The 14,675-nt window shown below is 42.4% G+C and overlaps 1 protein-coding gene and 1 pseudogene across 1 annotated transcript in view; one reads left to right on the top strand and one right to left on the bottom strand.

Moving 5' to 3' along the window:
- Window positions 1-9,358: 9,358 nt before the first annotated feature.
- On the bottom strand, window positions 9,359-14,520 carry LOC110568834 (uncharacterized; annotated as a pseudogene).
- The window catches only part of ZNF407 (zinc finger protein 407), a 459,175-nt gene continuing 458,310 nt past the window's right edge, over window positions 13,811-14,675 (top strand). The window contains exon 1 of the mRNA XM_012465418.3: window positions 13,811-14,103. The gene's annotated coding sequence lies outside the window, so the exon portion shown is untranslated. The remainder of the gene's footprint in view (window positions 14,104-14,675) is intronic.

The raw sequence follows: 14,675 nt of genomic DNA, 5'->3' as shown, positions 1-14,675 counted from the left end.
AGTTGTGGGCTTTTGTGAAGGATTCCGGTTGGTGTTTGCTTTGGAAGGAGACTTCCAGCCAGTCCTATAGAATATCAAGTCCTTGTTACAGAGTGTCGGCAGGTGTTGGGTATTTTGTGCTATTAAGCATAGTTTGTGCTCGTCTAATGATGCAGGATTTCATGGTGTTCCTCAATTCTGTTGAACCTACCTGATGTATTTGGCATTGTACCCAAGGACTAACTGTGCAAAAGAGAGTCTTCATGTTAGTCCATTAACCAAAGTTTATTATAAAATACACTGTAAGCATTTCTGACTAATGTACCATCAGATTTAAGAAGTCACCAAACAACACGATGTCACTGACCTTCATTCCTGCTGAATCTTCCTGAGACCAGCAGTGTCTCAGTTAATTATTCCATTGCCCCCAGGAGAGAAGGGGAGGAGGATGAATAGTTATGGAGGTTGTAGAATCTAGGCTATTCCAACCCTGGACTGCCGGAGTTCAGAGTCCATGTTTTTCTGTCACCCAGGGTCAGGATGGGTCTCCACAGCTCTTCCCTCCAGGTTTTCCACCCAATTCTGAGCCCTGTGGTGACCCAGACACTACCCTGATGTGGGAGTCAGAAAGGAGTATCTTCCAAGCTCCTTATACTCAGTTGTTATTTAGACTCATTAACCAGTTGTATGGAGGCAAAAAAGTCAAGGGAGAGAGAAATTTAAATATTTGTTTTTTAACATTTTAACGATGAAATATACGCACATGGACAAAAACAAACACCCAGTATAGTTGGGGGTACATTGTGACATGCCCACTGGGGAGACTTTATTGTATTGGAGGAGGGCAATGTATTTGCTTGTTAGTAGACATAGCGTATTAAAATGTAACTATTGTGATGAGGTTTAGGGGTTAGGAATATCATTTGGGTTTGGTAGATGCTCTTATGGAAAACAATGAGGGCTGGGTATGTTTCTGGCTTTAAGTTGTATTAATAAAAAGAAACTGTACTGGCCTGGAAAGCTTGGTGATTGTGCAGCGGACAGCGTGAGAGCCTTGGTCAGTAACACTGCTCCTTTGCACTCGCTGCTGGGAGAATGGAGTGAGCCAGGGCTCCCCCGAGGGCTTGTTCCTGGCTGCTTCTCACTGTCACACTCATGCTGGGGACTCTGTGGCCTGTGTACTCACCAGATGCCTGTGACTCCCATCCCAGTCCCTTCTTCCGAGAACACGGCCCACTGACCTTCCTGCCCATTTCACATCTGAAACGCTACTCATCTACTACAAAAACTTCCATCCATTCCCCTAGCCTGGTTCCCCTCCGGTGCTCCCTACCTTGGCAAGCGGACCATCGGCTACCTGATAGCAGAACCCTGCATTGTTTTCCACACTTCCCTCTCTTTTCAATCCAATTCAATATCAAGGCCCATCCAGCCCATTGCTCAAAAGCCACCACTTCCTCCTAGTTCCACTGTCACCTTGCATAGCTCATAAGCCAACACCTCTAAGTTTTGCTGGGTTATTGCAAATTCCCTAATCAGCCTCTGCTTACACGGCAGCCCCTCTAACTGTATGTGCCACGCTGCAGCTGGCTTGTCCCTCCCACCCTGTTTAAAGCTCTAGACTGGCAACTCAGTCTTAGGATGAAGTCAGACATCCCAGGAAGGTCTACAAGTCCTGCACAGCCTGCTCTCTGCTCACTCTTCTGGCTTGCTCTGCCCTCACTAGATACACCCTGATAACCCCATCCTTCTAATTCTCCCAGCTTCACAAATATCCAAGAGCTTCCCTGCCTCGGAGCCTTCTCAGATTTTCTCCCTCCTCTAGCAACACCCTTAAAACCCCCTTGGCCTCACTGAAACCCCTCCCACCTGTCCTCATTATTCTTCAAATCTCAGCTTAGTTGTAATTTTTCAGGGAAGCTTTTTCTGATTCCCCATGAGTAAGTGAGGTGTCCCTATTATCTAACGCAGTCTCCATAGTTCCTTTGTAGCATTTATTATCATTGTCCCTAAATACAGTCATGCACGCATACTGACAATTTGGCTAACAATAAACATATATGACAGTGGTCCCATAAGATTACAATACCATATTGTAACTGTTCCTTTTCTATGTTTACACGCATAGATACTACTGTGTCGCAACTGCCTACAGTATTCAGCACAGTAACACACTGCACAGGTTTGTAGCCTAGGAGCAAAAAGCCACACCATACCGCCTAGGCGTGTAGTTAGGCTACACCATCTAGGTTTGCGTGGGTACACTCCAGGGTGGCTGCACACGTCCAGGGACACATTTCTCAGTTTCCCTGTTAAGTGATACATGATGGTATTTCTACAGTTTGAAAACTACCAGCTCTCCTGCTAGATTGTAACATCTTTACAGGCAGAGATTATGTGTGTTTTGTCTATTGTGATGTCTTGAGAGTTCCAGGCTTACTGTATGTCTTCAGGAAACATTTAAGTGCTGAAATGAATCATTTCAACATTGGTATCATCCATTCTTATGCTGCCATGCACACTCATGCATCTCTCTCCCTCCTATTAAACTTTAAGCTCTAGAGTATCAGAGACCATGTCCTACTATTCTCTGCACTTCAGTATCCAGTGGTGTGCGCTGCACACATTAGATGATCAGTATGACTGCTAAAATTCTCCTCTTGGCTCTGCAGCTGCAATTTTTGGGGTCTTCCCCACCAGGTCTGCTATACCCTTCTTAGACTTCTCTGTCTTTATACTCTCCACTTCACATTGTTCCTAGTTTGAAACCTTGGGAGCAGCTAGTACTGGGGAGAAGCACAAAAAACCAGCCATGCCGAGGTGTCAATGGCTGATAACTGTTCAATGTGTTAGAGTTCCCAGCAGGGCTTGTATCATACCAGGGGCCACACCTTCATCCAGAGGCCACAAACCAGAAGTCCGGGAGCCCTGCATGGCTCCCTTTGCCCCTGCTGATGTGGCTTTCACAGTGTCCTAAGCACTTTTGAATGGGAAGCAGATATTCTAAAGCTGGCAGATTACACACACACATACATGCACACACACGTGTGCACACACATGCACACACACACGATTCCTCTTGAGCAATCAGAGGACGGAGTGAAGTGACACTGCTCTGCAGGTGACAAGAGGCTAAGCTGAGGACATCATGAAGCCCAGTGCCTGACCCTTAAGATGTGCTCAATGAAGTTCTTAGAAGAAGCAGAATAAGGAGAAAGCTCACAAAAGAAAACAGCTATTCTATCTGGCTTCTCACTTCTATGGATAGCTGTTTTCACTTAGAAACAAATCCCCAAACTTGTTTCATGATAGGGCCAAATGACTTTTTTTTTTTTTTTCTTTGAGACGGAGTTTCGCTCTTGTTACCCAGGCTGGAGTGCAATGGCGCGATCTCGGCTCACCGCAACCTCCGCCTCCTGGGTTCAGGCAATTCTCCTGCCTCAGCCTCCTGAGTAGGTGGGATTACAGGCAAGCGCTACCATGCCCAGCTATTTTTTTGTATTTTTAGTAGAGACAGGGTTTCACCATGTTGACCAGGATGGTCTCGATCTCTCGACCTCGTGATCCACCCACCTTGGCCTCCCAAAGTGCTGGGATTACAGGCTTGAGCCACCGCGCCCGGCCGACGCGTTCTTTTTAATTCCCAGCATGATGTAGAAGAGAAGTGATGACAGGTGTAATGAGTATAACTTCTTTTCTTTTCTTTTGAAATGGAATTTTACTCTTGTTGCCAAGGCTGGAGTACAATGGTGCAATCTCGGCTCACTGCAACCTCCACCTTCTGGGTTCAAGCGATTCTCCTGCCTCAGCGTCCCAAGTAGCTGGGATTACAGGTGCCTGCCACCACATCCAGCTAATTTTTTATATTTTTAGTAGAGAAGGGGTTTTACCATGTTGCCCAGGCTGGTTTTGAACTCCTGACCTCAAATGATCCACCCATCTCTGCTTCCTAGGATTACAGGCGTGAGCCACCGTGCCCAGAGGGTATAATTTCTTAACAGTTATGATAAGTAAATAAATGCTTCAGAGCTATTTTAGTTTGGAGAGAATTGAAAAAAAATCATTATGTGGAAAATTTTATTTAAAAACGTTATTCTAGTGTAATTCCTTATGCAGAATAAAAAAGATGTCAGAGAAATTATGTCTTTGACTGTAATAGAAAATTTGAAGCTTTAAATCATCTCACCTCCCACATTGAAATTCACCAAAACAGCATTCAAAAAGAACTTAGATTTAAAATTCTAGTGTGGGTGGTTAAGTGTTCATAGCATATTCTCATTGCCATTGTAAGTAGGCATTTGAATGGAATGACAAAAAATGTTAATTTAAAGGAAATTAGAACATTAAATGACACTGTTAAATTAGTCATCAAAAATGACTAGTCACCAAAATGACCAATGCTTCCTTCGAATTTTAAATAATTATAACCAAATAATGGAAGCCACATAGTTTATTTGAAATCTCACTTTCATTTAAAATTCCACTTTCAGACTCAGAAGGCAGAGTTCAGTGATACTTCAGTAGGTAAAAGTAAGGGGAGGGGCTCCAAAAATGATAGAGCAACAGAGAAAAAGCACCAGATTCCACGTACTTCGCCTAAATCACTGGTTGATCTCTGAACTATGCACATGTGAGGCAGATTCAATCCTTTCAGTGGAGGCTAAAAAAACTACATAAGATTTTAGTTGCTCCCCATGATAGGAGAGACATTGTATGGAGTATGGATACAGCCAAAGGAACTGCCTGATAAAACAAAGAAACAGAAAACCCTTTAATGCTTGTCAGAAGAACCTAATAGAATCAGGAATCTCTGCACTGTATTTCTCAAATGTCTAGGACACAATCTTAAGATTACTAGACATTTAAGAAATAATAAAACATGAGTCATAATTAAAATAAATGAGAAAAAAATTAATGAAAATTAACCTCAAGATACTCCAAATATTCAAATCAGCGGACAAAATTTCTAGGTAGCTATTATAACTGTGCTCAAAGACATAAAGGAAAATGTGTCTGTAATAAGTAAGCAAATAGGAAATTTCATCAGAAACAAATTATAAGAAAAAACAAAATTTGAGAACTTAAAAACATAATATCTGAAATAAATCACAAGATGACTTTAACAGAAGGTTGGAGGTCACAGAAGAAGGAATCAGGGTACATGGAAGATAGATCAGTAAAACTTATCAACCTGAAAGTCAGATAAAAAATAATGGAAAAACTGGGCAGAGGTATGGTGAGCTGTGTATAATATCAAAAGGTGTAACATATTTAATTAGAGACCAAAAGAAACAGAAACAGTAAAAGAAAATTATTTGGAGAAATAATGGCCCTAAACTTTCCAAATTTGGTGAAAGACATATATTTACAGATTTTTAAAGGTCAGAAAGTGCTGAGCAGGAAAAATCTGATGAAAATCATGTCTAGTCATATCACAAATTATAGAAAACAAAAAATAAAGAGAAAATCTTTAATGCACACAGCAAAAATGGCAAATGACATATGGGGAAACATAAAGGCAAGCAAAGATCTGAATGACCTCTGATTGCTTATCAGAAGCAAATGGAGGCCAGAAGACATTTAAATATACCTTTTAATTTAACAAACATCTCTTATAAATATCAGATGACTAAGATTTGCTTTTTAATCCATTCTGGTAATCTCTTCCTTTTAAATGAAGTGTTTAGTCACTAACATTTAATGTAATTAATAACAGTTGAATTAAGGCTTCTCATTTTACTATTCATTTTCTCTATGCTTTATCTGTAACTTGCAGCCATAAACCCCTTTGGAGGTTATATGTAAAAAATATAGGGGAGCAAGACAAAACAAATGGGTGCAAAAATATGAATAAGGTCTGATTATTAGATAAATGTGTAATAATCTGATTTTGATAATTGCATTGTGGTGGTTCAGAAAAAAGGTCCATAAAACCATAAAGTAAATATGGTAAATGTGAACATTATAGAAACTGGGTGGGTAGTATATGGGAGTTCTTTGTCCTTTTAAACAATTTTATGTTAAGTCTGAAATTACCTTAAAATAAAAATTATAAAAAAAAAAAATGAGGTCAGAAATTAAATGCTCTCTAAATTCCAGGTGAGTTTGAGTGATTAATTTGTAAGAAGAAGATTAAATCTGATATTTTTACTTGCTTTTTTATCCTAATTAGGGAAAACACACCATTGATCATGAATTCAAAAGTTCTTCTGAGATAGTCCAGGTGTCCGTTCTTCCTGTTGACAAAAGCCTCCTGTAAGATTTTTAGCTTGGGATTGGTGAGAAAGTAGTGAAATGGAAACTTGAAATTAGTTCCCCGAAAGCAGAACGCCTGAGGAAGAGGATCACTTGGGAATGAGAGTGTATACCATAAGACATCATTCACTGTTCTTGGCCTTGGTAGAAAAGATTCTGGTTTAAATTCCTGCTTGAAGAGGCAACATAATATAGCACAGTGGTTCCCAAACTTTTCTCCAATACTTTACAAAGTACTTATGCCTGAGTTCCTCTCCCCCACCCAACTCTCTAATTTTCTTGCTATAGGGTATAACCTGGGAATTTTTAAAGTTCCTGAGGTGATGCTAACGTGCAGCAAACTCAGAAAGCACTGGTGTAGAGGTGAAAGTGTGTTGAATGGACTCTCATTCAAATGCGGACTCCAGATTTTACCAGTTGGATAATCTTGGGCAAAATATGTTATTTCTCTGAGCCTTGGTTTCCTTAACTGTAAAGTAGGAATGGGAAAATCTTTACTGCAGAGTCGTTGGCAGCACAATGACAATACATGCAGAACACTTAGCACCATGCCCAGCACGCAGTAGACACTCAATACGTGGCATTATTTATTTTCGTTGTTTTAATTTGCTATTTTTCCATTTATAAGCAGGAGAGAAATATTCCACAAACAATTTCTTAAAGAGGAATAATTAGAAATCAACTTATGTGTGCTGCTGGGGTGTGTATAATGCAGTTACAAGTTGGGATCTTCTTTGTTCTGAAGCTGAAATCTCTTGTTAGGAAGTGACCAGGTACAAGAAGACAGTGGCAGTGAGGACCCAAGTCACAACAGGTTCTTGGTTGGTTTTATTGCCTCTCAAATCTCAACTGAGAATGACAGATGTCACATTGCCCTTGCACTTTCTTTTACTTCATTGATTGAATGTATTATAAATTAGATCATCACATTTATAAAGATGGAATAAATCATATTTTGTTGAGATAACTAAACTATTGGCCTCCTACCCTGGATCTATTTCCTCCTTTCCTTCCTAATTCTTACTTCGTTTTCTTTCCATCCCTTTCCCACTCAGCCAAGTGCCACAGGTATAGCTGACACCTTCCCAAGATCCAGGAGGTCACTGAGGCCTACAGGCGATCCCATTCCTACTTGCAGTGCTTAGCTCAGGGTCCACACGTGAACCACTTCTGGCCATGGGATATAAAGGCATACTTGCTGGGGGCTTTTGCGAGGTTCCTTTTCTCTTAAGAGGAAAATAATAAGTAAAGGAGTTCTCTTTTCTTCCTGGGACATTTTTCTCTCTAGATGTTATCCCTGGAATCACTCTAGCCGTCTTACTACAGTCTGACGTTCAGGCATTGAGAACTGAACTGCAGAGTGATGAGAAACATCTAGGTCCTTGATAGCAACATTCAACTCCGAAGTCAATAAATTCTGAAGCCTCCTTTATATCTGGACAACAAATTTGTGAGCCGATATACTTTTTTATTGATTAAAGTAGTGGAGGTTCATTTCTATTATCGGCAGCTAAAAGCCTCCTGGTATAACTGCTTTGTGTTATCCTTTCAGTTATTCTATATTTCACCATCACTTTCAAAACATTGTTATACATTAAATGTAATATTATACATTTCTAATTTGCATAACTTTCTACAGTTTTCAAATATTTTTTACCCTAGTTAACACAAAGTCCTTGAAGTGAATACCATCTTTATCATTATTTCATTTTAGTAATAAGTAACTGAGTCTCAGAAGATTTAGGTAACGCAGTAGGATGAAATGATGAAACTGAAACAAGAAATCATGTCTATTTTTTCTGTTTTTTCCTGTAAAGACAGTCATTACCGCTCTTCACCAAATGTTTTCATTTCTTCTGACACATGGTCCAAGATCACACTTCCCCATCCTTTTGAAGTCACTTGTGGCCATGATAGTTGCCCTGGCCCAATACGATGTGAACAGGTAAGATATATTTTACTTCTGGCCAAGACTTCAAGAACTGGTGCACGTTCTGTCATCTTCTCTTTCTCTTTAATGCAGATAGCAGAGGTCCCATGAGCCTGGGTCCCACGAGCCTGGGTCCCACAGAGAGGAGACATGGAGTGTAGCATCCAGCAATGTTGTGATGAATTTGTAGTGAGAATTAACAATAAACATTTGTTGTTATAAACTACTAAGATTTGGTTATAAACCACTAAGCGTAATCTAGCCATTGCTCACTGATAAATTCATAAAGTGGCTATACCACTTTCTGTGTTTTTAAGTGGCAATAATTTAACTCAGTTCTCTATTAGATACCTCAATTCTAAATTTTTTTCTGAGAACGTATGAAAATTTTATCCGGAAATAGTAAAGTTTTAAAAATGTTATTTCGGGCCGGGTGTGGTGGCTCATGCCTGTAATCCCAGAATTTTGGAAGGCTGAAGTGGGCAGATCACAACATCAGGAGATGGAGACCATCCTGGCTAACACGACGAAACCCCGTCTCTACTAAAAATAGAAAAAATTAGCCAGGTGTGGTGGGGCATGCCTGTAGTCCCAGCTACTGGAGAGGCTGAGGCAGAAGAATAGCTTGAACCTGGGAGGTGAAGGTTGCAGTGAGCCGAGATCACGCCACTGCACTCCAGCCTGGGCCACAGAGCAAGACTCAATCTCAAAATTAAAAAAAAAAAAAACCAACATATTATTTCCATAGTTTTTGTGGAACAGGTGGTTTTTGGTTACATGGGGAAGTTCTTCAGTGATGATTGAGATTTTGGTGCACCCATCACTTAAGCAGTGCATACTGTATCCAATGTGTAGTCTTTTATCCTTCACCTCTCAAGTCCCCAAAGTCCACCGTATCATTCTTATGCCTTTGCACCTCATAGCTTAGCTCCCACTTACGAGAACATAAAATGTTTGGTTTTCCATTCTTGAGTTACTTCACTTAGAATAATGGTCTCTAACTCCATCCAGGTTGCTGCAAATGCCATTATTTCATTCCTTTTTATGGATGAGTAGTATCTCATAGTGTATATATATCACATTTTCTTTATCCACTCATTGGCTGATGGACAGAAATAATAATTAGTTAAAAGTACATCTGTAGTATTGGGATGCGAGATTAAAATAATTCACCAAGACAAAAGTATGCCAAATTGCAGGGTTTTTATTGCTGGCAACGGCGGAGGACTCACATCTCTCTAACCCGCGGCCCCGAGGGGAGAGTGTCAAGGCTTTTTATACCTGAAAGACCACCTTGGGAGTGGGGTTGAGGAGCGGGGAGGGGGATCAACGGGCTCCAGACATTCCGAGGGCTGGTGGATTCTGTAAATCATCTCCTGGGCAGGGACGAGGGTGGGGGCCTCCGGACATTCCGAGGGCTTGGGGGCTTATTGTCACTCTAATTGCTACATAAATGATTCACAAAAGTCAAGACAAACATTAGTTTACATATTGGGTACCGACAAAAGTCAAGATAAACGTTAGTTTACACATGGTTTGGGTACCGGTGGAAATTACAGATCTTAGTTCACAGGGGCCAAGATGAGATTAGCTTGGGCTGCGCATTCTGATAAGCAAAGGCCAGCAATTCTATCAGTTACTGATGAGAAAGGTAAACAACAGCAAAGGCCAGCAATTCTGTCAGTTACTGATGAGAAAGGTAAACAACTTCACCTGGTGGACATTATCCAGAGCAGACTAGCAGTCTTATTTACAGAAACCAAGTCAGCAGTTATTGCAAGAAGAATGGGGCAGTTATTACAACTCATTTTTGGAGATTCAGCTTTGTCATATAAAATGGCATTGCTCAGGTTCTGGCTCCAGGCCAGCTATAGCACACATCTACATAGTCATCATCAAACCAGGTGTATATTTAGGTTAAAAAAACTGTAGTTCCTGATAGCTTTGCTTGAGACAAACAGACTTACGTCAGTTTTTCTCAACAGTTGAATCCTAGACATTCTCTGTGTATTCAAAAATATTGCCTCAGTATGGAGAAGATGTTAGGGTGAAGTGCTAGTGCCTCATCTGAAAAGTATCTCCCTCCTCCCAGCGAGCCACTCTGTTGGGATTATATCCAGCACAGAGGTCCAGAATAGTAGAAGCAGCATGCAGGTGAACATACACTTATGGTATTAGAGGGAAATCGTCACCAGGTACCCAATATAGACAAAATCAGAGAACATGAAGTCACTTATTTAAGCCTCATTTTTCTCATCTGTAAAATGGAAATAATCTATTTAGAGTGGTTATAATAATTATTTGAGATAATGCATATAAGGTTTGTAGCATAATGCCTGGCATTTTTTTAATAGTTGATATATTTTAATTTCTCTTGTATATTCTCATTTTGTCAACCTGCTATTGTAAAAGTGTTTACTATTCATTATCCACTGGAAAAATATCACATATACCCAGAAAAAGATGTGAATATGTTGACTGCTTGCTTTTCTCAGACATGATTAAAGTATACATTTTGAACTTATGAAGACTGAAAATCTTTGCTCTGTGTTTTTCCTTTGCAACTTTCTTAAGACTGTAACTGGCAGATTTGGTATTAAAACCTCTGTATCATTTAGGTTGCTTCATGATGCAAGTAAAAGAAAATTTCACGATGCAAGTAAAAGGACTTAAATAAGAAAAGGAATTTTTGTTTTTTTTTTGTTAACAGGTCTGAGGTGGGGCTGGCTTTGAGCAAGTCTTGATCCAGGTGCTCCTTGTATCATTTTAAACACACAACAGGTTCATCTTGCCCACTGCCCAGACAGAGTGAATTCATCAACAGAGGAATTGCAATAAAGAGTTGAAGTCACACAGAGCTGGCTGAACAGAAGACCAGAGTCTTATTATTACTTAAATCAGTCTCCTGAAAATTCAGAGACTGGGATTTTTAAAGGAGAATTTGGGGAGTAGGAGACCAGGGAGTGAGAATTGATTGCTCCTGTGTGACATGAAATTATAGGGAGATGAAACTGTCCTTTTCCACTGAGTCAGTTCTTGGGTGGGGGCCACAGGACTAGATGAGCCAGTTTATCCATCTGAGTGGTACCAGCTGATCCATGTGTGTAGGGTCCGAAAAACATCTCAAGCACCAATCTTGGCTTTTACGATAGTGATGTTATCCTTAGGAGCAACCGGGGAGGTTTAGAATCTTGTGGCCTCCAGTTGCATGACTCCTAAAACATAATTTCTAATCTTGTGGCTCATTTGTTAGTCCGACAAAGGTTCCCAGGCAAGAAGGGGGTTTGTTTTCGGAATGAGCTGTTATCATCTTTGGTTCAAAGTTACACTATAAACTAAGTTCCTCCCAGAGTTAGTTCTGCCTATGCCCAGGAATGAACAAGGACAGCTTGGAGTTTAGAAGCAAGAGGGAGTTGGTTAGGTCAGATCTCTTTCACTGTCATAGTTTTCTCAGTTGTAATTTCTGCAAAGGTGCTTTCATCACTAGGGCTCTCTGTCTTCACTACAAGTCTGTGTTGTCCATATCAAGCATTATTCATTCAAAAAGAGAGAGGAAGAAAAAAAGATTTCCCTTTTGCCTTAGACTCAGACAGTCTTGAATCAGAGCAGTGGAATCGCTCAGTTGGAAATGAGGTCAAACTGACTTCTTTAAGGTCCTGTCTTAGTAACTTAAAATACTCAACTTAAAATAGAACTGAAAAAGAAACTCAGATTTTACTTCATTGCTCAAGGGAGGAAGATAAATGTTAACTAAACACCCAAAGAAAGAAAGGTAGCAAGATAAATCACTCAAAGACCAATAGAATGCCCAATCCATATACAGAATTGTGCTAGCTTTTGTTAAGAAGTTTATCACCTTGTCATACAAGACCAACACTGTTGAAATAGTTATTAAAACACTGTATGAAGTACTGAATTTTTAAATAAATCTTAAATTTCAAGAGAACTCTTTGAAGGCAGAACCCAGTTTTATCTTTTATACAACAGGCACCCAATACATGTTGGTTAATGGAGTAAAAATAACATTGGCAGGCTGCTCAATGTTATTGTTGTGAGGAAATTGTTTTCCCTATTTTTCTCTAGAATTTTAAACTATTAATATTAAATTGAGTCCACGATAGATGGAAAAGGTCGACTCTGGGGTTGAAAGTTGAGTTCCACTTTTACTAGCTGTGTGATCTTGGAACAGTTTATTAGAGTCTTCTAAATTACTGTTCCTTGGTGTGGATGGTAAGAGAATTCATGTGGATTACAATCAGAATTCAACCAGATAATGTCTACGAAAACGTCTCTGAACTATTTAAAAAGGTAAGGAATTATCACTTGAATGTATTCTAATTTGAATTGAATTAAACTGAACTGTGTTGGAATTAGACTTGAGAGATGATTTTGTCTAGAAAGCCTATTTTTAGAACATTAAAAAAATCCATTTACTTACAATTATTATTATTTTTTGAGACGGAATCTCGCTCTGTTGCCCAGGTTGGAGTGCAGTGGCACGATTTTGGCTCACTGTAGCCTCCGCCACCGGTTCAAGCGATTCTCACGCCTCACCCTCCGAGTAGCTGGAATTACAGGCTCGCGCCACAACGCCCGGATAATTTTTTTAATTTTTAGTAGAGACAGGGTATCACCATGTTGACCAGGCTGGTTTCGAACTCCTGGCCTCAAGCAATCCACCCGTCTCGGCCTCCAAAGCGTTGGGATTAAAGGCGTGAGCTACCACGCCTGGCCAATTATCTTTCTAAAGAGAAATCTGATCACACATAACATCCCATTACAGAGTTTAACCCTAACCCTATCCCTAACCCTGTGCCTACAAGAGAGCCAAAACTCTTTAGCAAGGCAGATGACCTCGAGCAGGATTTCACTGCGTCTCTGTCACAGCACTTAACAAGCTGTGATGTATTTATTCGTCTACACAGGCCTTCCCTACTAGATTCTGAGTTACAGAAGAGAGATCTCTTAACTCGAGGTTCATGAGTGGACCTGCACAAGCGGGCAGGTGGGCTGCTAACCACCACATCCTGGAGTCCTGCCTTTTTTTCCTTTAACAAGCCTGTGTGCTGTGCCGTTAACGTTCATAATAAAAGTCCTTGTCGAATGTTTTAAATACCCAAGGTGTTTCAGCTTTTATTGCCAAACTGGCCACCAAACCACATTCCGCTTCTTGGCCTCCTCTTTGTTATCAGAGCTCGGTTGGCGGCTTCCTGTGGCCTCTGAATCAAGGACCTCATTTTGGGAGCCATTCGAGAGATTTTTCTCATATTGTCGCCTTGCACAGTTGTCATTTCTCGAAATGAGATCGCAAGAAGCGACAGGAGCCACTTCAGGCCCGGGGGAAGCAGGCAGAGCAGCAGCAAGCTGCGTTCGCCAGCGCAGGCCTCGCGGGTCCGGGCCTTCTCCGTGTTTCCGGCGCCACCCTCGGGGTCCCTTACAGAGAGCGGGGGCCGGGTGGAGGGACGGAGCAGAAAGCAGGCGGGATCGGCCCGGGAAGAACCCGTTCTGGGACCCTCTAGAAATCCCAGACGGCCCAACCGGGCTGACAGCGCCCGCCTGCGAGCCCGACACGCTCCTCGTATTTAGATTGACTCCTTCGGCTTTCCGTTTTCCTTCTCCAGGGGAGGGGTGGGACTTCCTATTTTATCTCTGAGCGGCTTCCGGCAAGAGCTGATGGGTTAAACACAAGACAGCACATGGGCCTGCCGGCCACTTGGATAAAAAACAAGGAACTCGACCTGGATTTTACTAAACCAGTTCCACGATTCTGTTTTTGATTGTGGTGTCCAGCTCTGCATCCACGACGGAGTCGCCCTGGAAGCCGCCGGAAGTCCTTCAACGGAGAAACAGGATGTCCTGCCTCTTCCTCCCAAAGGGAAGACGGTGAGCCGGAGGAGTCAGTCAGAGGGGCGAGCAGGAGCGATTCCGTCGCCAAACAGGTAAGTTATTCTCTGGCCGGGGCGGGGGGTTTGGAGGCGGGGACCGTCCAGCGTCAGCGCAGGGCCTGGGGGCGGTGGCTTGAGGGTTCGGAGCCTGGCGGCTGGGCGCCCGGAGCCCCGTCTGGGCCCTTCGCTCTTTCTCCTCCCCCCTCCCCCCGCCTCCGCCCCTCCCTGTCGCCTTCCTTCCCGACACCCGCCCAGACTCACCCCCGGACACACACCCTCGCTCGCTCGCTCGCTCGCTCGCTCGCTCACTCACGCTGCCTCGCCGCCCTCCTTCCCCCGGCCCCCTCCGCCGCCGCCTCCGCCCTGCCCTCTCAGCCGCTCGCTCCGCAGGCCCGTCCCGCGGGCAGCCTCGCGTCGCGCCGTCCCACGGGCGGAGCTCTCGTGGACACCTCGGGGCTGCGGACCCAGCATGACCTCGGTGTCCCCTGCCCGGTCCGCCTGTCCGCGCAGAAACAGGCCCCTGCCCCCTCGGCACGCACCCCTGCACCGCAATCGGGCCGTTCTCGTTTTCCCAGGTTGCTCTCAAAGGGACAGCAGATGCTCGCCTAACTGCAGAGCTGCAAGGT

The sequence above is a fragment of the Aotus nancymaae genome, unplaced genomic scaffold (genome assembly GCF_030222135.1).
Source record: "Aotus nancymaae isolate 86718 unplaced genomic scaffold, 86718_ANA_hifiasm-v0.15.2.pri h1tg000020l, whole genome shotgun sequence".
NCBI classification, from domain to species: domain Eukaryota; kingdom Metazoa; phylum Chordata; class Mammalia; order Primates; family Aotidae; genus Aotus; species Aotus nancymaae.
The sequence above is the reverse complement of the archived record's forward strand: the minus strand, read 5'-3'. Positions and strand labels throughout refer to the sequence as shown.